Here is a 23818-nt window from a genome sequence, read left to right on the forward strand (position 1 = left end):
TCTATGAGCTTGGAGCGATCATGAAACACGGGATTCTCCGGCAATCAAATCCCACTCTGATTGTCACAGAGGATCAAAGTGGTATCCAGCACGTGTCCAAACAGGTCACTAAAGAGCTTTCCTCAACCAGACAGCTTCACAGGAGGCCATACTCGCAGCTATGTATTCGGCCTCAGCAGTGCTCAAAGCAACCGACTTCTACTTCCTACTCATCCACAACATCGAAGCAAAACCCAAAGAGAAATAGCACTCAAAAGTGTTGTTGCGATCCACCACACTGCCTGTCCAATCAGCATCAGAATAACCATGAAGCCTCACATTTCTGGCAGTGTATCTCAGTCCATGAGTGATTGTGCCCTGAAGATATCTCAGAAGATTCATGGCACCAATCCAATGAATATGATGAGGCTTAACCATATATTGGCTCAACATGATCACTACAAAACATATATCTGGATGAGAGTTTACCAACAACATCAATGCTACTATGAGTTGACGAAACTCAGAGGCATTTCCCAATTCAAGTCTGGTAGCACTACCGCATAACTTCTTAAAGTTAAGCTCCATCGGGGTAGTCATAGGCTTGCAGTCCACCATTCCAAATTCGGAATCCAACTCCCTCTTACGTTTGTGAATGAAAGGGTTTGCACCTGTCAGAAAGAGGTCATCCATATAAAGCACCAGTATGAGAGATCTATCATCTTCAACCTTAAAGTAAAGGTTCGGATCGGCTTCACTCTTAGTGAATCCCAGCTTCATTAGATAGCTATCCATCCTCTCATACCAAGTTCGGGGTGCTTGCTTCAAACTATAAAGAGATTTCTTCATCCTGCTTATATGAGATTCTTGATCATGAACCTCAAGCCCCTTAGGTTGTTCCACATCTATGGTCTTGCTATTACTAGTAAGATTTCCCTTGATGCATCTCGGAGATATAACTTCATGCTCTTCTTTGAACTCGGGCATCCCTGTCTGTTAATTTTAGATATGTTCTATGCTTAGAGCAAATTTACTTCAATTTTCCATATTAGCTCAATATCAATTCCAAATTAGCAATCACATTTAGCATTATAGTAAAATGCAAATAGAACATAAACATAAATCACAGAAGACAAGCCAAGGCAAGAGGACAAAAGATGTGGCGCCAGCCAGCGACAAACCCCAATGTGGGGAAACCCTTGATCAATTCTTCTTATATGTTCTTCAATAGTTCAATAGAGAGAGAGATAGTACATATACATCAGAAGTAAGCATCTTGACTTATCAAAATAAGAGCAAAGATCTTCTCTAAGAAGATATCACATGAGGTAACTGATCTAGACACAGGCGATTCCATCACCTTGTTGTACCTATCATTGCGTTGCACCATGCTGCACCATCATACCATGTCCATCATCATTGTGTTGCACCATGCTGCACCATCACTGAGTTGTTCTTCATCATGTTGTACCCAACATGCTGCTCTTCATCATGTTGTACCCAACATGTTGTTCTTCATCATCATGCTGCACTATTCATCATACTGCACTATGCATCATTGTGCTACACCACTATCACTGTGCACTATGTTGCACCATTCATACTGTTGTACCCATCATTGTGCACTATGCTGCACCATCATACAGTTGTACCCATCATTGTGCACTATGTTGCACTACTCACTGTTGTCTCGAACACCATGCTGCATCCAACTGCTGCATCTAAACATGTTGCTCCATGCAGCTTATTGCATCATGTTGCTGCAATATACCATGATGCTGCATCCATCACATCATGTTGCACCTCTTTGGGGTATTCAACACTCCATGTTAACCCAAAACGTGGCTCCCACAGGCTGTTCCGAATCTGATCCAAATCTGGTCAATATCCTTGACCCAATGCACCTCTAACACTGCTTCAAATCTGCTTGTCACTTTGTTGTTCCTGACTGTTCTAGTTAGGGCACTTGGGCATATTGTTGCAGCCCTAAACTTGTAACGAATAAAATATATAAATAATATAAATATAATGTAAATGATAATAAATCATAAATAATAATTAGTTAAGCTAGTAATTAGGCTAAAGAGGCATGTCTAATAAGACATGACTCTTCATGAAGAGACACTTGCGTGGTATATAAGCAAGCCTCTCGTCTCATTGTAATTCATTCTCATTCTTGTTCACATATTTAAAATATAATAATTATATCCTCATGGATATCTTGATATTCCAAGTCTTTTGGAGTAATTAATTTGTAGAAGGAACTTTGTTCGCTTCAAAACTCCTCTCAACAATCCTTGAACAGCCCTTCAAAAACTAGGGACTAGACAAGGAGAGATGCTCCTTCTCCACGTTGAAAGTAAGGGCTCAAGACAGCCCTCAAATCTGCCCACGCTAGATTTGTTGTAGTGGTATGGCATGTGGCCTACCACACAACACTATTGTTGCTCACAACACTCTCCAACAATGGTACAACCCATCTGTTAGCCTTTAAACAAGCTAGCGTTCAGCTCCTAAGGCCTCAGCCTAGCACAACAAGCATCACGACTTCCTACAACAGACTTCGGACCTTGTTCAACCCTTGAAACAGTCCTCCAACCCACGCTGCCCTAGCCTCCCTTGTTGTGGCCTCAAAACAGAGATCTCCCTTCCTCCACGAGTTGTCCTCAAGGTATGCGTTGCACCAAAATGGATTTACTGTGTTCTAGTCCCTTGCTGAACTGCGTCCAAGTCCCTTGTAGAATTTAGGGCATGGCAGACTTCTTCTTAGGACAGTGTATCCTCTTGAGGACTTTCCCTTCCACTAAAACCCAAAACAATGGAGAGAAGATATCACAAGAGATGAATGCCAAATGACTTTCAAGGCTCCTCTGTTTATACTAAAACGTGGAGGACAAGTGGGGGTTATTTGGTTGCTGGCCGATCTTGACAAATTGTCACATAACACAAATAAATCTGTATCTCCATGAAAACTTGTTGGAATCGGATGATCTTTGGATCAATCCTACACCTCTCGATGAGAGGAATCCAAGAAAAATATCATCTGCCATAAATAAGATGACCCACATGGAGTTTGGCCCTAGTTGCTAATTTTAACACTCCCTCTCAACTAGGGAGAACTCCATCTGCTAATCAATCTACCAGACTGTACTATCTCTGCCATTAGTGCCCTGCACTGCTCTGCTTTGCTCTGCTCTACTCTGCTAAACTATGAAGAAGAAGAAATGATCGAGAATGTATCATACCATCCTCTACTGACCCAAAGTCAGTCCCATATAAAAGAGAGTGTCTCATACCACTCTTACTAATCCGAAATCAGTTCCAAATAGAGTGTCTCATACCACTCTTACTGACCCGAAGTCAGTTCCAAAATAAAGTGAGTTATATCACTCTTACTGACCTGAAGTCAGTTCCAATTGATCCCAAATCAATATCATCCTAGCATAGGGAGTAAGGTAGTAACACAATGCGTCCATTTGTACTACTATGGTCCCTATCCTCATTTCCCTACTCATTGGCCAGGTGAGAGGTACTTCCCATGAGTACCAGACTACATGGGTAGGATGTCTTAGTAGGAGAAGGACGAACCACTCATCCTGCGTACATGTCGCCAGGGGTATCCGAGGGGAAGGCTAAACCACTCACCTTGTACACAACAAATCACTAAGGGAAGGCTGAACCACTCACCCTAAGATTGTGTCTCAGCAGGAGAAGGATGAACCACTCATCCTACCTACATAGCAGACCACTAAGGGAAGGTTGAACCACTCACCCTATGGTTACTCATCGCTCCAAGATGTACCCACAAGCCCCCGAAGCTCCCAAAGCTCAATGTCCATATCATACAAGACCCTTAGGAAAGAGTCTCTCACGACTCCTAGTCGTTCTTGGAAAGTCACCAATTTGACCTTTCCCAGGGGCTTCGACAGAATGTCGGCAACCTGCACATCAGTCCCAATGCAATGGAGCCTTCTTGCTCATCGATGTACCATATCCTACATAAAGTGGTACTTGATGTCTATATGCTTGGAGCGATCATAGAATACGAGATTCCTCAACAACGAATCCCCCTCTGGTTGTCACAGAAGATCACGGTGGCATCCAGCATGTGTCCAAACAGCTCACTAAAGAGCTTCCTCAACCAGGCAGCTTCACACGAGGTCATACTCGTAGCTATGTATTCGGCCTCAGCGGTGCTCAAAGCAACCGATTTCTGCTTCCTGCTCATCCAGGATATCGTAGCAAAACCCAAAGAAAACCAGCAGCCATAAGTGCTCTTGCGATCCTCCACACTGCCTGCCCAGTCAACATTCGAATAATCATGCAGCTTCACATTTCCGGCAGTGTATCTCAATCCATGAGAGATTGTACCACGAAGATATCTCAGAAGATTCTTGGCACCAATCTAGTGAGGCTCAACCATATATGAGCTCAACATGCTAACTTCAAAACATATATCCGGACAAGAGTTCACCAAGAACATCAATGCTAGAATGAGTTTATGAAACTCAGAGGCATTTCCCAAATCAGGTTCGGCATCACTACCACATAACTTCTGAAAGTTAAGCTCCATTGAGGTAGTCACGGGCTTGCAGTTTACCATTCCAAATCCAGAATCCAACTCCCTCTTACTTTTGCAAATGAGAGGGTCTGCACCTGTCAGAAAGAGGTCGTCCTCATAAGGTGCCAGTATGAGAGGTCTATCATCCACAACCTTCAAGCAATGGTTTGGATTAGCTTCACTCCTAGTGAATCTCAGCTTCATCAGACAGTTATCAATCCTCTCATATCAAGCCCAGGGTGTTAGCTCTAAATCATAAAGAGCTTTCTTCAACCTGCATACATGAGATTCCTGATCATGAATCTCAAACCCCTCAAGTTGTTCCAAACCTGTGGACTTGCTACAAGAGGGGAATGGTCCCCTAGTAAGATTTTCCTTCGATACATCTCAGACACTTACCTTCATGCTCTTCCTGAATTCAGGCACCCCTATCACCATCTGACTCACATCGGGTAGGGCCCCATAATAAGCAGACCTTCGGTGCTACAGAAGAGATGTGTCAACTGACATGGTCCCCAATGGACTTCCTGCAACTTGATACAAATTGCCAACCCTGAACCCAAGAATAAAAGCATCTTGAAAAATTCCTTTTTCAAACACGTACCTTTCCATCGATGAATGCCACCTTGAAACCTTTGATTTCCATTGTCGAAATGGACACCAGGTTCTTCTTGAGATCAGGTACATAAAGAACTTCTTGTTAATGAATCGTGCTACCCTTATTCAATTGAAGGGTAGCATTCCCTACACCCTTTCCGGGATAGGTGGCATTGACTCCAAGTATAATCTCCACGATTGTTTCCATCTCTACCAAATTAGAGAGAGCTTCCTTCTATCCAATGAAGTGCCTTGAAGCACTATTATCAATAAGCCAGATTCCCAAAGAGTCTGGAGGAGAAGTAGTGGAGACGACCAATATAACATAATACTTCTTTAGCTTTTTAGAAACAACATTTGATTCTTCATACCTGGAGTTCCTCGCTCTCTTTGAAGTGTCGGCCATTTCCTTGATGACTTGCATTACCTGTCATTCCTCTAATCATTGAAGATGTCCCTGGAATGATTGTTATCATCATCAAGTGATGTGTCCCTACCATTTGGACACTCCTTCGCATAATGGCTGAACTTATTGGAAGCAAGGCATCTGCCTTTCCATCCACCCTTAGACCCGGACTTCCCATTGAAGTGATCTTTAGGTGGGCCATCAGATGCTTCCGCTACACCACTCGGATAATATTCTCTGCTTCGACTTCACCCTTGGTGAATTTGAAGAGGGATGAGGAACTCATTGAGCCTTTTTGTCCTTTCCAACTGCCTTCGATGATTGCTCTTTCACTTTTGCTTGGGCTTTGTCTTCATCTCAACTCTGATTCCATGTTAATTTTAGGTACATTCTATGCTTAGAGCAAATTTACTTCAATTTTCCATATTAGCTCAATATCAATTCCAGATTAGAAATCACATTTAGCATCATAGTAAAATGCATATAGAACATAAACATAAATCGCAGAAGACAAGCCAAGACAAGAGGACACAAGATGTGGCGCCAGCCAAGGACAAACCCCAATGTGGGGAAACCCTTGATCAATTCTTCTTATATGTTCTTCAATAGTTCAACAAAGAGACAGAGATAGTACATATACATCAAAAGTCAGCATCTCGACTTATCAAAATAAGAGCAGAGATCTTCTCTAAGAAGATGTCACATGAGGTAGTTGATCTGGAAACAGGTGATTCCATCACCTTGCTATACCTATCATTGTGCTGCACCATGCTGCACCATCATACCATGTCCATCATCATTGTGTTGCACCATGCTGCACCATCACTGAGTTGTACCTCATCATGTTATACCAAACATGCTGCTCTTCATCATCATGTTGCACTATTCATAATACTGCACTATGCATCACTGTGTTGCACCACTGTCACTGTGCACTATGCTGCACCATTCATATTGTTGTACCCATCATTGTGCACTATGTTGCACCATCATACAACTATACCCATCATTGTGCATTGTGTTGCACTACTCACTGCTATCTCTAACACCATGCTACATCCAACCGCTGCATCTAACATGTTGCTCCATGCACCTTACTGCATCATGTTGTTGCAATATACCATGTTGCTGCATCCATCACATCATGTTGCACCTCTTTGGGGTATTCAACACTCCTTGTTAACCGAACACGTTGCTCCCATAGGCTGTTCCGAATCTGATCCAAATCTGGGCAATATCCTTGACCCAACGCACCTCTAACACTACTTCAAATATGCTTGTCACTTTGTTGTTCCTAATTATTCTGGTTCGGGCACTTGGCCATACTGTTGCTGCCCTAAACTCCTCTCAATAGTCCTCGAACAGCCCTTCAAAAATTGCGGACTAGGCAAGGAGAGATGCTCCTTCTCCATGTTGAAGGTAAGGGCTCAAGACAGCCCTTAAATCTACCCACGCTAGATTTGTTGTAGTGGTATGGCATGTGGCCTACCACACAACACTACTGCTGCTCACAACACTCTCCAACAATGGTACAACCCATCCATTAGTCTTTAAACAAGCTAGCGTTCAGCTCCTAAGGCCTCGGTCTAACACAACAAGCATCACAACTTCCTACAACAGACTTTAGACCTTGTTCAACCCTTGAAACAGTCCTCCAACCCACACTGCCCTAGCCTCCCTTGTTGTGGCCTCAAAACAGAGGTTTTCCTTCCAGTAAAACCCAAAACAGTGGAGAGAAGATATCACAAGAGGTGAAAGCCAAATGACTTTCAAGGCACCTCTATTTATACTAAAACGTGGAGGACAAGTGGGGGCTATTTGGTCACTAGCCGACCTTGACGAATTGTCACATAACACAAATAAATTCATATCTCCATGAATACTTGTCGAAATCGGATGATCTTTAGATCAATCCTACACTTCTCGATGACAGGAATCCAAGAAAAATATCAGCTGCCATAAATAAGATGACCCACATGGAGTTTGGCCCTAGTTGCCAATTTTAACACTGTCACCATCTGTCTCACATGAAGATGGGCAAACCTTCGGTGCCTTAGTTCAGATTGAAGAGATGTATCACAAGACATGGTCCACAGTGGGCTTCCTACAACTTGATACAAAGTGCCAACCCTAAACCCAAGAGTAAAAGCATCGTTAAAATTCCTTTTCCAAACACGAACCTTTCCATTGATGAATTCCACCTTGTAACCTTAGTCTTCCATCGCCGAAATGGACACCAGGTTCTTCTTGAGATCAAGTACATATAGAACTTCTTGTAAATGAATCGTGTTACCCTGATTCAATTGAAGAGTAACATTCCCTACACCCTTTACGGGATAGGTGGCATCATCTCCAAGAATAATCTCCAAGTCTGTTTCCTTCTCTATCAAATTAGAGAGAGCTTCCTTATATCCGGTGAAGTGCCTTAAAGCACCACTATCAATAAGCCAATTTCCCAAAGTGTCCAGAGGAGAGGTAGTGGAGAGGGCCAATATAAGATAATACTCATTTTGCTTATCAAAAACAACATTTGATTCTTCATACCTGGAGTTCCTTGTTTTCTTGAGGGTCGACCATTTCCTTGATCTCTTGCATTCCTTTTTCCTCTTCAATCATTGATGTTGAAGTTTCCCCTGGAGTGATTGTGATCATCATCATGTGATGTGTCCCTTCTATTTGGACACTCCCTCGCATAGTGGCCAAACTTATTGCAAACAAAGCACCTGCCCTTCCTTCCACCCTTAGATTCGGTCTTTTCATTGAAGTGACCTTTAGACCCTGCATTATTTCTCCTTTTGGCATGAGTGGAGAAAGTAGTGGGGTTGCCTCTATTAGAAGGCATCTCTTGCTCCACCATCCTAGTTTCTTCTTGAATGCATCTCGACATCAATTCTTCAAACACTAGAATGCAATCATTATTGAGAATAGTGGTTCTAAATATATAACACTCAGGTGGGAGTCCTCCAAGGGTAGTGATAGTAAGTTCCATGTCAGATATGATTTCTCCAATCGATAGAAGATCATTCTTGATCTCAGTGATCCTTAAGAAGTAGGATTGAATATCCTCGTCCTTGCCCTTCTTAATATCCTTCAACTTATTTTTAAAAAATAAAATTTGGTTTGCATCACTAACCTTGAACATGTTGACCAGCCTGTCGTAGATTTCCTTGGAGGTGTTTAGATCGGAGATGTAAGCCACCAGACGCTTGTCAATGGAATCTCTGATAATCTTCTTCGCTTTGACTTCACCCTTGGTGTACTTGTTCTTTGTAGCAGTAGGTGCATTTGATGGAGGGCTAGGGATTTTACCCTTCACATAATCTAGCACTTCGTGTTCTTCCAATGTCAGATCAAGAGACATCTTCCATCCATGATAGTCAGACTTTTCACGGAGCTTGTCTTCAGTCGGGAAGTGGGATGAGGAACCCATTAAGCCTTTTGTCCTTTCCAACTGTCTTCGGCGATTGCTCTTTCACTCTTGCTTGGGCTTTGTCTTCACCTCAGCTCTAATACCATGTTAATTTTTGGTATGTTCTATGCTTAAGAGCAATTTACTTCAATTTTTCTTATTAGCCCAATATCAATATCCAAATTAGCAATCACACCAGCATGATAGTAAAATGCAGATAGAACATAAACAGCAGAAGACAATCAAAGACAAGAGGACACAAGATGTGGCACTAGTCAGGTACAAACCCCAATGTGGGGAAACCCTTGATCAAATCTTCTTTAGTCTTCAATAGTTCAACAGAGAGAAAGAGATAGAGTACAATGATTTGAAGTCAATACTTGACTTGTCAAAATAGGAGATCTGACATCAAAAATCTTCACCATGAAAGTGTCACAATGAAGTTGCAATTCTGGCACCAAGGACTACAATTCTGAATACTGGTGAGGGCATACTTATCAGTCCTCATTCTTTAACTGATTTCTAGAGCTATGGTTCTCCAAGGTGATTACACCACCACGCTGCTCCTTGCTAGCTGACTGATCCTCAACGCAGTACTTCTAGCCCTTAACAATGGCTCTGCCCACCTCTCATTACAGTGGCATCATACAGCCCTTAGAACAAGCCTGAGGCAGCCTTTCTAGAGAATTGTTCCATCCTCTATGAGCCCTCAAATAGCTCCCTCCATCCTCTGCCTTCTAGCAAGATACACAGCCTTCTATCAGCCCTTCAGTCTTCCTAGAATAGCTTTATAACAGCCCCATTTCACCCACGCTGCACACCTCTTCTTATTGTGACCCTAGGCTTCAAATTTCGGTTTTTCTGCCTCTAAGAACAACACTCAAAATAGCCTCACTTTCACAACGTTGTACCTACAGCAAAACACGTTGCTTCTAGGGCTTCTCCCTTGTTGTCCTATGGCTCCTTCTTGCGGTGGCTAGGGCCTCCCTTTGACTACGGTTAGGGCTTTTATATCTGCATCTTTAGACCTTCCTTGACTGTGGCTTGATCTTTCCTTGACTGCAGGTTAGTGCTCCTCTTGACAGCGAGTTGGAGCCTTCTTCTTGATAGCGGATTGGAGCCTCCTTTGACTGCGCATAGAAGCCTCCCTTTGACTGCGGCTAGCTGCGGATAAGAGCCTCTTTGAACAACGGATTAGGGTTTGTTCTTCACTATTGATTAGGACTCCTTTTGCTACGAATTAGAACTGCGGCTAGGGCACTAGGGCAACTTCAAGACTGTGGCTATGGCTTCTTTATGACTGCCGCTAGAGCATGGCTACATCTCCTTCCTTTAGGACTACGGCTAAGGCTTCTCCCTTAGTCTCCTCTTCACCTGCGGCTAGGTCTCCTTCCTTTAAGACTGCGGCTAGGGTTGTCCCTCTAGACCTCTCTTTCCACCAAACCCAAACGAGTGGAGAGAGATCACAAGGGATGTATGTCACAAATGACTAGAGGACACCTCTATTTATAATGCAACGTTGAGGTTGAGTTGGGGTTATTTGCTTGATGGTCGACCTTGACAATTTGTCAAATAATACAAATAGATTCATATCTCCATAATTACATGTCGAAATCGGATGATATTTAGATCAATCCTACAACTCTAGAAGAGAGGAATCCAAGAAAAATATTAACCACCATAAATAAGATGACCCACGTGGAGTTTGGCCCTAGTTACCAATTTTAACAGGGAGACATTGTGGCATCCTTTGTAAGGATAGCTAGAATCATAGATGAACTCTAGGCAATAGATGAGATAGTACCTGAAAAGGAGCTTGTAATCATTATACTTCTACGATTACCAACATCTTGGACTGTCTTTTCATCATGTCTCAACAGTTGGAAGGAAACTCCTACATTTGAACAATTATGGAATGCATGTAGTCAAGAAGAAGTCAGAATTTCATTAGTAAGCAACAAAAAGAATGAAGAGGAGAAAATTTCAAATGCCTATTCCGCTCATCACAAGAACAAAGGAACCTTCAAGAAGTCTAAAGGGCCTAGAAGGAAGATAGACCTATCCAAGATAGAATGCTACAATTGTCACAAGATAGGTCACTATAGAAATGATTGTCCTGACAATCCGAGGAATAAAAAGAAAAACAGGGATCAAGCAAATGTTGTCGAAGAAGGACCTCCAAAGAAGAACAAGACCAAAGAATCGAAAATAAAGGACTTATACTACTAAGTCCCTCTACTCTAAGTTTTGAATTATTTTCCTTTATGCTTTGATTTCTAGTACTTATAGGTTTAACATGCTTTGGAAAATATTTTTGAATTGTTTTGATAAATTTATAGGTATCCCTCAAGATTGGATTGAGAGAGAGCCCTCACCATTTTTCAAAGATATGTATCTTATTCCTTGTATTATCCTTTTATATTCGGTTTCGTCCTCTTATCTAGATAAGTTTGTACTAGATTCTAATAACGTTTCTTTTCATATTTTCCTTGGTTAAGAAAGGCTTGCTAAATGCTCAAGGGTTATGGAGAAGACCTCACAAGACAAAGCATGATAGAAGTTCTATTGGAATTGATGTCCTATAAGGTTTGTCTAACTCAAAGGTATGTCTTAGACTATAAGCTTTAGTATATTCATTCATTGTAATAAATTTGCTTTGCATTACTAACAAGTTATGTCTAGGACCTTTGAATCATAAAGATTCTTGTTTGGGTGATTAATCATTAGATTAAATCTACCCTCATTAAAATCATCATGTTTGTGGAACCCTAAAAGGTTCTCTGTAAAACCCTAACCTAAGGGTGTGTCAATGGTAATGTGAAAAACCCTAATCCACTTAGGGTTACTGATGAAATCTAGAAAATAATATTCTTGTGATGTTTAGGATTTTGATGGTAACATTTGGAATTTTAGTATTGTTATGAAAACCCTAGGTTTTTAGGGTTAGATGGTAATGTATTCCTAGACCTTGAGGTTCTGGTAAATTAGGGTTTTATGAGCAAAACCCTTATAATATCTAGAGTAAGCTCCTAGGAATGAAACCCTAGGTGTATGTTTGTCAGTCTAATCAAAACCCTAGCCCAATCAAGATTGTTATATGTTTGAGTTTAAATGTATTGATATTTGTGTCTTTGGCTTACCTAATGGATATTCATATGTTTGTGCATGACTATGAAATCCTAGATACGTATATGTGCTAACCAAATTGTTGATGCTTATAGTGTGTAAATTCTAGGGTTTGTAACTAAGCCCTAGTAGATGTTTGATATTCTAGGATATGATGATATTGCTTCCATTATGATAATAAATCTAGGGTTCGCTACAAACCCTAGTAGAAGTTGGTCATATCGTTGAAACCTTAGATTATGTTGTGCTTGGTTTTATTTGTTCACATCTAAGGTTTAGTATCTCTAGGATGGAATCTAGGGTTTGCATTAAATCCTAGTAGAAGTCTAACATATGAGTTCTAAAGTTATTGGATGCATTGTAGAACTATATTTGTTTGAATTACGTCTAGGGCTTGCTATATAGAAGAGTTTGCCATAACTCTGGAAGAAATATTGAGACCCTAGATATAATGAGACTAATATCTTAATTGAGTTACTAATGTGATCTAGTGGTTATAATCTAACCCAAGCAAGAAGTTGAAAAGTATGTGCCTTTGATTGATTAATAACCAAACTAAGTTTAGGTATTTGATGTCTAAAGTCTAATGCTTTCATTATTGTATGATTCTGATATAGTTAAGTTCATGCTTCTATATATATATATTTGGTTGTACTTGCTATCTAAGTTGTGCAGGTACATAATCTTCAAGATGTTGAAGATATTCGAAAGTTAAGTTGATTTTATTGATAAGCATGATGAAGGAAGTTAAATGAATGATGATGATCAAGATGATTTCTAATAAGGATTGAAGCCATGAAAGATTCTCCGATATCATATAGAGAAGTTGATCTCCCTAAGTCAAGAGGGAGATTGGAAAGTATATCTCCCAAGTTGAGAGGGATGGCATATTATAGTCATGATGGATGCCTTGAAGAAGAAATTGGAGAATGTATATTGAGGTATCGCTGAAAGAAGGAAAGCGGGATCCGATTATAAAATATGTTGCTGCATGTAAAGTAGGAAAGGAAGTTATATGGTTGAGGAAACCTTTGTCAAGATTCAAGTCCTACTGTGATAAATTGTGAAGCAGCATCAGGATGTTTGAAGACCCCGAAGGTTTGTGTTTACTTATGTGTATTTGAAAGGTTGTTATTGATTAGGGTTGTGATTGTTTAGGTACATCTCTCGAAGTTTTGGAAGCATGTTTGATGTTATCGATCTATTTGATCGGGAGAGATTTGATGTGTTGAGGCTTTGTGTGTAATACACATTGCCTGGGAGAACATCTGGTCAACATATGTGTTGATGTCTAGTTCCCGAAGTAGGGAGGGTGGCGTTGGTCATAAAGCTCTAACCTTGCATTATGCACCTAGTTCCCTTGGTTGATGGCTAGTAAGTAAGCCTGATGTTACCTAGAGAGGCTGAAAGCTTTAGTCCATCGTAGTCCCACACAAAGGTTGTTATTGATTAGGGTTGTGATTGTTTAGGTACATCTCTCGAAGTTTTGGAAGCATGTTTGATGTTATCGATCTATTTGATCGGGAGAGATTTGATGTGTTGAGGCTTTGTGTGTAATACACATTGCCTGGGAGAACATCTGGTTAACATATGTGTTGATGTCTAGTTCCCGAGGTAGGGAGGGTGGCATTGGTCATAGAGCTCTAACCTTGCATTATGCACCTAGTTCCCTTGGTTGATGGTTAGTAAGTAAGCCTGATGTTACCTAGAGAGGCTGAAAGCTTTAGTCCATCTTAGTCCCACCCGAATAGATTGCCCTAGTCAGGAATCTAGTCTGTGGCACCGTGTGTGCCTAAACTCTTCGTGGTTCATGTGTTTTGAGATCTTCCATGTACTTGTATATATATGTGTAATTATGAATACCTCCCTAGTTAAGAGGGAGTGTTGAAGAATGTAACTAGGTTCGGTCTTCATAATTGTATTTGAGTCATAATGAAATGTATTTATCAAAAGAAAGAAAAAGATTTTATTATTATTATTATTATGACTTATTAAAGCATGGGTTTCATGCTTGGGTCATCATGTTTTAGGTCAAAGTCCCCATTGAGGACTTCTAGGTTTTATATTAAGTCATTAGAGTCATTGTCCATTTAATGAGACCCTTCTTAGGCTTTTGAATCATGTAAAAAGATTTTTTTATTGAGTCAAATAAGTCATTTGTCACCTCCACACCAAGTCAACCCTTACTTGATCAAGTCGGCCTACATGAGGGTAATTTGACCCACAAAAAAGAGTATATATAGAAGTGCAGTTCGATTCATTTGGAGCATCACACACAAAAAGTTTGATACATAAGGAGCAGCTGAAAAAGTGTAAAACTACATAAGGAGGAGGAGAATTGCAGGGAAAGACAAGATCAATTTTTTGGGCTATCTCTCATTCACACGTGCGAAGTTACTGGCTATTGTTGGGGTCGAAATACTGGATTCTACTGTAGGTCGAAGTTCTGTTGTTGGGTCGAAGTTCTGTTGCTGGGGAAGTCGAAAGTCTACTGCTGCTAGATCGAAGTTCTAGGTCGAAGTTGTTGCTGGAAGGTTATCATCTGCAAAAGAAAGGAAGGGCTGACTTGGTGATTGGAGGAAGTTTGTGTCTAGGTCAAGGAGTCTTGGATCATCTCATGAAACTATTAAAGGAAGATTTGTTGATTGGGTTTTCCCCTAGATAGGGGTTTTGCCCTGGTTGTCCGCCTACATCTGGTGTCTTTGATCTTTGTGTTATGGTTTTGGTAATTGCTTGATGAACTAAGTTAAAAGAAGAACACAAGAAAGTTAATAAGAACATAAGAATATCACAAGTAATTATCAATATAAAGAAAATATTTCTGCCTTTTTTATTTTCCAACAGTGTTTTCCCTATTCCTATGTGCCCTAAGTTGGTGACCATTTTATGCCCAACACAAACAAGGGGGATCAAATCCTCCAAGTGTAGATCTTTTTCAGAGTGCAAAAACTTTTGGAAAAGTTTGACATTAAGGGATTTGATCTCTCTCAACATGTGATAGATCTAAGTTTATAATGGATCTATACTTGTATTTATATATCAATGTTGTTTTATACTTTATTGGTAACACACATTAGCCTTTTATATTTATTGTTAGTATTTTTTTAGGTACTATTTTTGGTCGATATATGCCACGTCAACATTATCAACAAACATGACACATCATTATTGTATTGGGTTGTAAAATGCACCTCTCGAAGCAACTAGCTACGTAGCCTAAACCATGCACAAAAATATTATAAGTTTCATTTTTTATTTATATATGTTAATATTCTCCATTTGTCCAAGAGTACATTTATGAATGCATCCAAGAAGAGTTTTCTCCCATCTCCTACTCACCATGGACTTTCTATGGGAAGCTTCACATTGCCATCTGCAACTATAATGGCAATAATGTGGACAAAGTTTCCTACTAGCACTACCAATGTTGTCACACTCGAACTTGGCAAAGACTCCAATACCTTGTGTATCAACAAGACTTGATGACTTGGGAAAGACTAAACAAGTACACAAAAAAAGAAAAAGAAAAAATTCAAATATAATTTGAAAAAATATAGTTAGCTTGTTAACAGTATTGTGAGTTTGTGGAAAGTATAATGAGTATGGCAAGTCTCCCACAAGTTAGGCGAGCAGTGAGTTTCAAGGGAAAGTCTTAAGTGAGTACTCGCCCCAGCCAAGACTCACAAGTCTTATTAGCCAAGTCAAACCATATTGGACACTACATAGTATATTGTCACAACTTTGTGTCAAAGCTGAGCAATTGTATTGGTCACATCTAGCTTTTAATTAGGCTACCCAATGAAGGATGGAAAACCTTAACACCTAATCTACAATAAAACCATAGGAATGCATTGTTGTTCATTTAGATATATAATAGTATCCATTTCTACGTTCATCATACGAAATGATCATATTATGTTGCCCTTTTCCTCATAAATTTAATAGTAAACATCCTTTAATTAACCATAGATAATAAACCAAATAAATGTATCCAATCATTTTTCAACCTTTAATGTCTAAATCTAGCAATAAATTCCCAATTTTGCATAGAATGAATACCCCCCATCAAACCCCTATGCAAAGCAATTGTTATTCTTCTTACTTTTTGAATTCTTTTGATTGCAACAATCTTCACAGGATAAGGTTTTGTATAAGACTATTAATTTATCTTCATCAACTCTGCAAAATAATGATATTATTAAAAATATTAGCAAATAGATACAAAAGAAACTCCAAAGACTTGATTGAGAATTGGTTCAAGTTCAATTTGATCAAGCTTTGTAGTTCCCAGGATCAAATAATTTGCAATGACCTAATGAAGTCAACTTGTATTCATGGGCTTGGCAACAATGTCATACATTATGTGATATTTGATACCCCATTTACAACCAAATAGTAAATGTTGACTTCTTAAACGACCTTGCGCCTAAATCAAATCATATACCTTTAAACCTAACTCTAAACTTTGCCATACACAAAAGTGCCATAGAAGAGATTTTTGATAACTAAGGCCACTTGGATCTTCGACAAAATAAAGTTGATCTTTATCTAAAGCATTTAAACAATGAATTGAATCTCCTAACAATTAAGGACAATATTGCAAACCTCTATTATTATTTTACAATAACTTCCATTAACAAGTTCTCTATTGAATTATTGTGTAAAAAGGAAGATAGGATGGCTAACCCTTCATATAATAAAGAGTGTGATACTGCTATAAAAACCATTAGGAATGCTTCTAACGAATCCCTAAAATCTGACAAGATAAACAGGTTTAAAGCCCTAATTAAAAATTGAAAAAAATTAATATAAAATAGAAAGCAAGAGACGCTTTTACACCTCTCTAAACTAGAAATTTTGGACGAAAATTCTAACTTGTAAAATAGAAGAAAATAATATGATCCCTTTGAGAGACTAGAATTCCAACTTTAAAATCTTTTTCAATCCCCTAATTTTGTGAACAACATTCAAACCCTTTCCACAAAGGAAGAAAAAAAAAAATTCTTTAGAAAACACAAAGTTTGGGGTTAAGAAACTCACAAAAAATGAAAGTTGGCATTGGAGCATACCAAGCAAAAATCCTTAAAATTGGAGGGCCTATCCTCATCCCTTACATTCACAAGCTTTTCAATTTTACAGTCAAGCAAGGTTTCCCTAAACCATGAACTCCAGAAGATAGGAAGGGTTGACTTGGTGATTGAAGGAAGTTTGTGTCTAGGTCAAGGAGTCTTGGATCATATCGTGAAACTATTAAAGGAAGATTTGTTGATTGGGTTTTCCCCTAGATAGGGGTTTTTCCTTGGTTGTCCGCCTACATCTGGTGTCCTTGATCTTCGTGTTATGGTTTTGGTAATTGCTTGATGAACTAAGTTAAAATAAGAACACAAGAAAGTTAATACGAACATAAGAATATCACAAGTAATTATCAGTATAAAGAAAATCTTTCTGACTTTTTGATTTTCCAACAGTATTTTCCCTATTCCTATGTGCCCTAAGTTGGTGACCATTTTATGCCCAACACAAACAAGGGGGTCAAATCCTTCAAGTGTAGATCTTTTTCAAAGTGCAAAAACTTTTGGAAAAGTTTGACATTGAGGGATTTGATCTCTCTCGACCCGTGATAGATCTAAGTTTATAATAGATCTATACTTGTATTTATATATCAATGTTGTTTTATACTTTATTGGTAACAACACATTAGCCTTTTATATTTATTGTTAGTATTTTTTTAAGTACTATTTTTGGTCGATATATGCCATGTCAACATTATCAACAAACATGACACATCATCACCATATTGGGTTGTAAAATGCACCTCTCGAAGCAACTAGCTACATAGCCTGAACCATGCACAAAAATAATAGAAGTTTCATTTTTTATTTATCTATCAATGTTGTTTTATACTTTATTGATAACAACACATTAGCCGTTTATATTTATTGTTAGTATTTTTTTAAGTACTATTTTTGGTCGATATATGCCACGTCAACATTATCAAAAAACATGACACATCATCATTGTATTGGGTTGTACAATGCACCTCTTGAAGCAACTAGCTACATAGCTTGAACCATGCACAAAAATAATAGAAGTTTCATTTTTTATTTATATATGCTACTATTCTCCATTTGTCCAAGAGTACGTTTATGAATCCATCTAAGAAGAGTTTTCTTCCATCTCCTACTCACCATGGACTTTCTATGGGAAGCTTCACATTGCCATCTGCAACCATAATGGCAATAATGTGGACAAAGTTTCCTTCTAGCACTACCAATGTTGTCACACTCGAACTTGGCAAAGACTCCACTACCTTGCGAATCAACAAGATTTGATGACTTGGAAAAGACTAAACAAGTACACAAAAAAAAAAAAAAAACTTCAAATATAATTTGAAAAAATAAAGCTAGTTTGTTAACAGTATGGTAAGTTTGTGGAAAGCATTAATGAGTATGGCAAGTCTCCCACGAGTTAGGCGAGCAGTGAGTTTCAAGGGAAAGTCTTAGGTGAGTACTCGCCCCAGCCAAGACTCACAAGTCTTATTAGCCAAGTCAAACTATAATGGGCACTACATAGTATATTGTTACAACTTTGTGTCAAAGTTGAGTAATTGTATTGGTCACATCTAGCTTTTAATTAGGCTACCCAATGAAGGATGGAAAACCTTAACACCTAATCTACAATAAAACCATAGGAATGCATTGTTGTTCATTTAGATATATAATAATATCCATTTCTACGTTCATCATACGAAATGATCATATTATGTTGCCCTTTTCCTCATAAAGTTAATGAAAAACATCCTTTAATTAACCATAAATAATAAACCAAATAAATGTATCCAATCATTTTTCAATCTTTAATGTCTAAATCTAGCAATAAATTCCCAATTTTGCATAGAATGACTACCCCCCATCAAACCCCTATGCAAAGCAATTGCTATTCTTCTTACTTTTTGAATTCTTTTGATTGCAACATTCTTCACAGGATAAGGTTTTGTATAAGACTATTAATTTATCTTCATCAACTCTGCAAAATAATGATATTATTAAAAATATTAGCAAATAGATACAAAAGAAACTCCAAAGACTTGATTGAGAATTGGTTCAAGTTCAAGTTGATCAAGCTTTGTAGTTCCCAGGATCAAATAATTTGCAATGACCTAATGAAGTCACCTTGTATTCATGGGCTTGGCAACAATGTCATACATTATGTGACATTTGATTCCCCATTTACAACCAAATAGTAAATGTTGACTTCTTAGATGACCTTGCGCCTAAATCGTATCATATACCTTTAAAACTAACTCTAAACTTTGCCATACACAAAAGCACCATAGAAGAGATTTTTGATAACTAAGACCACTTGTATCTTCGACAAAATAAAGTTGATCTTTATCTAAAGCATTTAAACAATGAATTGAATCTCCTAACAATTAAGGACAATATTGCAGACCTCTACTATTATTTTACAATAACTTCCATTAACGAGTTCTCTATCGAATTATTGTGTAAAAAGGAAGATAGAATGGCCAACCCTTCGTATAATAAAGAGTGTGATACTGCTAGAAAAGCCATTAGGAATGCTTCTAACGAATCCCTAAAATCTGACAAGATAAGCAGGTTTAAAGCCCTAATTAAAAATTGAAAAAAATTAATATAAAATAGAAAACAAAAAAAAAGCTTTTACACCTCTCTAAACTAGAAAATTTGGACGAAAATTCTAACTCGTAAAATAGAAGAAACTAATATGATCCCTTTGAGAGACTAGAATTCCAACTTCAAAATCTTTTTAATCCCCTAATGTTGTGAACAACATTCAAACCCTTTCCACAAAGGAAGAATTTTTTTTTCCTTTAGAAAACACAAAGTTTGGGGTTAAGAAACTCACAAAAAGGAAAGTTGGCATTGGAGCATACCAAGCAAAAATTCTTAAAATTGGAGGGCTTATCCTCATCCCTTACATTCACAAGCTTTTCAATTTTACAATCAAGCAAGGTTTCCCTAAACCCTGAACTCAAACCTTCAAAGTTCCTATCTTTAAAAGCAAGGATAAAACAATTTCATTAATTATAGGATAACCATTACTTAGATAATCTTAGATAATCATGACTAGCCCTCTTTAGCCAAGTTGTATGGAATTATTATGAAAAGAAGATTAATGTATGGCTAAAAATCCACCAAAATAGAGCTAAAGACAAAACTAGATTTCGGAGTTAACATTCAACTTTGAACCACCTTGCTATGCTTAGGATCATTGTGTAGTGGTGTCACAATAATAAAACCAATCTCCTATGTTGCTTCATTGACTTTAGAAAAGCATTTGATACAATGTTGAGAACTAACCTATGGAATAGATTAGAATTAAAAGTTCCTTTTGAGTTGAGAGCTACTATGATAGAAAAGCATTTGACACAATGTCAATAACTAATCTATAGAATAGATTAGAAGAGCTAAAAGTTCCTTCGGAGTTCAAAGTTATTGTGACAAGGTTATATAAGAATATTATTGCCAAGTTTATGAACATTGGAGGCTAGTCCAAAGAAAATAATTGTAATATAGGAGTTAAGCAAGGTTGTCCCCTATCTCCTACCTTTTTTAGCATATACATTGACAAGTTAAAGGTTTGCTTGGAAGAATCAAAATGCTTCAACATGTCTCTAGCTGAAATACTCATCATCTTTCTTATTTACACTGACAATATTGTATTTATGGTGAGGAGTCCCTATGATCATAAGAAGCAACTAAAGATTCTCAAGGATTTTTGCTCTAGTACGACTATTAATACTAACAAAACAAAGGCTATGATAATCAAATCCAAAAAGATCACTTACACTAAGTCCACATTTGACAATAACAGATTGCAAGACGTGACTTCATATAAATATCTCAGAATCAATCTTCATCACAAGCTCAATTGGCATTATACCACTAAGAAAATGATAAATGGAGGGTGAAAAGCTTATTATGGGCTTGAAAAAGGTTGAAATCAGTGTAATTTTGGCTTTGGGATAAAAGAAACTCCTCTTTGAGACTACCATCACTCCTACTATCTTGTATGTGTGTTTAGTTTGAACTTTGGGGCTACAACATCTCTAAAGAATCACAGAGAAATATAGAGCAAATCCCAAAGCATTTTATAAGTTGTAATTTGAAAATTGAAGACAATATACCCTGTCCTATCCTCCTCATAGAAGCAATTATTTTCCCTATTGAGAGTATGGCTATGACTAGGTACTTAATGTACAAGAACAAGATAAACAACGTGGAAGACAAAAGGCTTCCTATGGTTGCTTCAAAATCAAGTCAAAACAACCTATGGCTCAAGAGGGGTAGGCATAAGGATGCCAAGTCTTGGCTAAATCACTGGGGTATCGAGGAAGAAGCCACTCTGCAAAATAACAATATTATTAATAATAATATTACATCTAAATTTAAGAAGAAATTGTTGTCAGATAAAGAATTCGAGGATAAGAGAAAATTAAGATACTACAATGAGCTGATCAACCTTGATCTAGAAGATCAAAAGTATCTCTCTATTTTAACTAACATAAACAAGAAAATCAAAACATAAAAAAAGAAAATCAACATTGTTAAAAAGAAGAAAAAACTCTCGCGAGCTCAATAATGAATCAGTGCATCAAAACAATCTATCATCATTGTGACACTAAAAGGGTTGAAGATGAAAAGCAGTTTCTCTTAGAATTTCCTATATACACCCAAATTAGACCTCAATTTCAAAATATTTGTTACAATACCAACATGCCTAGCCTTTTAACACATCACAATTATGATGATCTAAAAATGCTTCGCTTAAAGCTTTGTGAGCACAAGGAAAAAGAAAAATATACCTAAAGCAAACAAATTAATTCCTTACCTTTTTTTAAAATCCGATGGACCAATGTTGGTCTCAATGGATGTTAATAATCATCATCATCAATATTAAGCACAATAATGTTTGATATAAATATATTACTTGTTATGAAAGGAAGGATAAAATGTTTTGAAACCTATCGATTATAAGATAAGAGGTGTCAAGCATTTTGAAATCCATTCCATTAATTTATTCACAAGTGTCTCCTTTCACCTTTTCATCTAATGCAAGGTGTTTAGCTCTCTTCTTAGAGAAAAGATTCATTCCAAAAAAATTATTGCATATACAAATAGACCAAACAACATGCATCGCATAGAGATTCATGTCATTTTTCCATCCATTAATATCTATATCCTATCAAAGTCATTTCTCATTTTCTCAAAATTGTCAAAGCAACAGCGCCATTGTTCAACAAACTTAATCTCCAACTGCCTCCTATAAATCCATAAGAGGAACATTTATGAGGCATTAATAGATGACATTATCCTATGCATCTCTAGAAGCTTTATAAGCATATGATTAGTGCAAACTATATTGGCTATCTGATATATGTTTTTGCATTGTAATAAGTAAAGTAAAATTGTTTTTTCAATGTAATAAAAATAATAATAACATTGCCATGTGGTGTTCCATGTATCTGGTCTCATGTATGTGATTAAAGCTAAATGATTCTAGAAAGCACATGACCCAGCTGGAAGCAGCCTCAGCAATGACCAGAAGGGATGTCTTTCTTGCAGATACTATCTAGGATAAAACTGCCTTTTGGTCTTGGAGTAAAACCTAAAACTATCTCTGATTGCACAAGATCTTATCTTCCTTGAATGTAAGGAAACAAGTTAACAGCCAAGACCCTGTGGCATCTAGCAAGAGTCAAAGTGTGCCCCCTTCCAGACTACAAGCAGGTCCTTTCAGGTGGTGTGGTTTTTCTTGAATAACAATGATGAGTCAGCCTGCATTTGCAGATAACATCCAATGATAGTTGTCCTCCCTATCAATGGACAACTGAGTAATAATAGGTTCATCCACCTTTAGGGGTGGAGGGAAGGATGGTCCATGCACTGAAACAACTGCAGGTATTCGGAGATTCCAAGATCCTGATGGACTAGGCAAATAGCATGTGCAAAATTAATAACATATTGTTAGCTCCAATCAGGCCATGCAGGTAAAGCAACAATTTGATGATATTTCCTTTGTGCCACCTTCAGGTAGGGGGAGGATGGTCCATGCATCGAAAAAACTATATATTGATGCACTGGGCAAATAGCAAATGCAGAATTGATATATATCATTAGATCGAATAATGAATCAGGTACTGGAGGTAAAGCAACAATTTGATGATATTTCCTTTGTGCACACACGTAGAGAATTCAACACAATAGCTGATACGTTATCTAAAGAAGTTGTGTCAATGCAGGAGGCGTCCCTATCTGTTCGGGAATTCAGAGAAAGGGCACAGATCTCTCTCTTGGAAAGTTCTCTTTTATGAAGTTGTTAGGACAGATGTTATCTCCATAGTTTCTTTTATGTTATGTTAGGGCATAGAAACAATATTGCTGAGATTAAAGGCTGCCTCTTAGGAGCCTAGGATGACTGTAACTAAGCAGAAGTGTCTGATAAAGCTATATTTTTGTCCAAAGAACATGTCATAATATAAGCGCTTTCAAGTCAGACATGTACATTTTTATTAAAACTTGAAATATTGAATATAAATATTTTTTTCTTTGGAAAAAAAGGATAATCCATGCATTACATGGGAAAAAAAATCAAAATAAACAGATTCAGATGTTCATAACTTCATATGACAAGTTTAACCAGACCCTACCATAAAATAACTGCTTAAAACCGTAGTACTTTTTATACATACATACAT

At 37.9% G+C, this 23818-nt stretch overlaps 1 protein-coding gene across 3 annotated transcripts in view; it reads right to left on the reverse strand.

The window, feature by feature from the left end:
- LOC149267122 (uncharacterized) overlaps positions 1-23818 on the reverse strand; it is a 93120-nt gene that overhangs the window by 65299 nt on the left and 4003 nt on the right. The gene's annotated exons all lie outside the window — the stretch shown is intronic.

Source organism: Pinus tabuliformis, chromosome 6 (assembly GCF_031772625.1).
Source record: "Pinus tabuliformis cultivar Carrire ecotype Pingquan chromosome 6, CPIR1, whole genome shotgun sequence".
Taxonomy (NCBI): Eukaryota; Viridiplantae; Streptophyta; class Pinopsida; order Pinales; family Pinaceae; genus Pinus; species Pinus tabuliformis.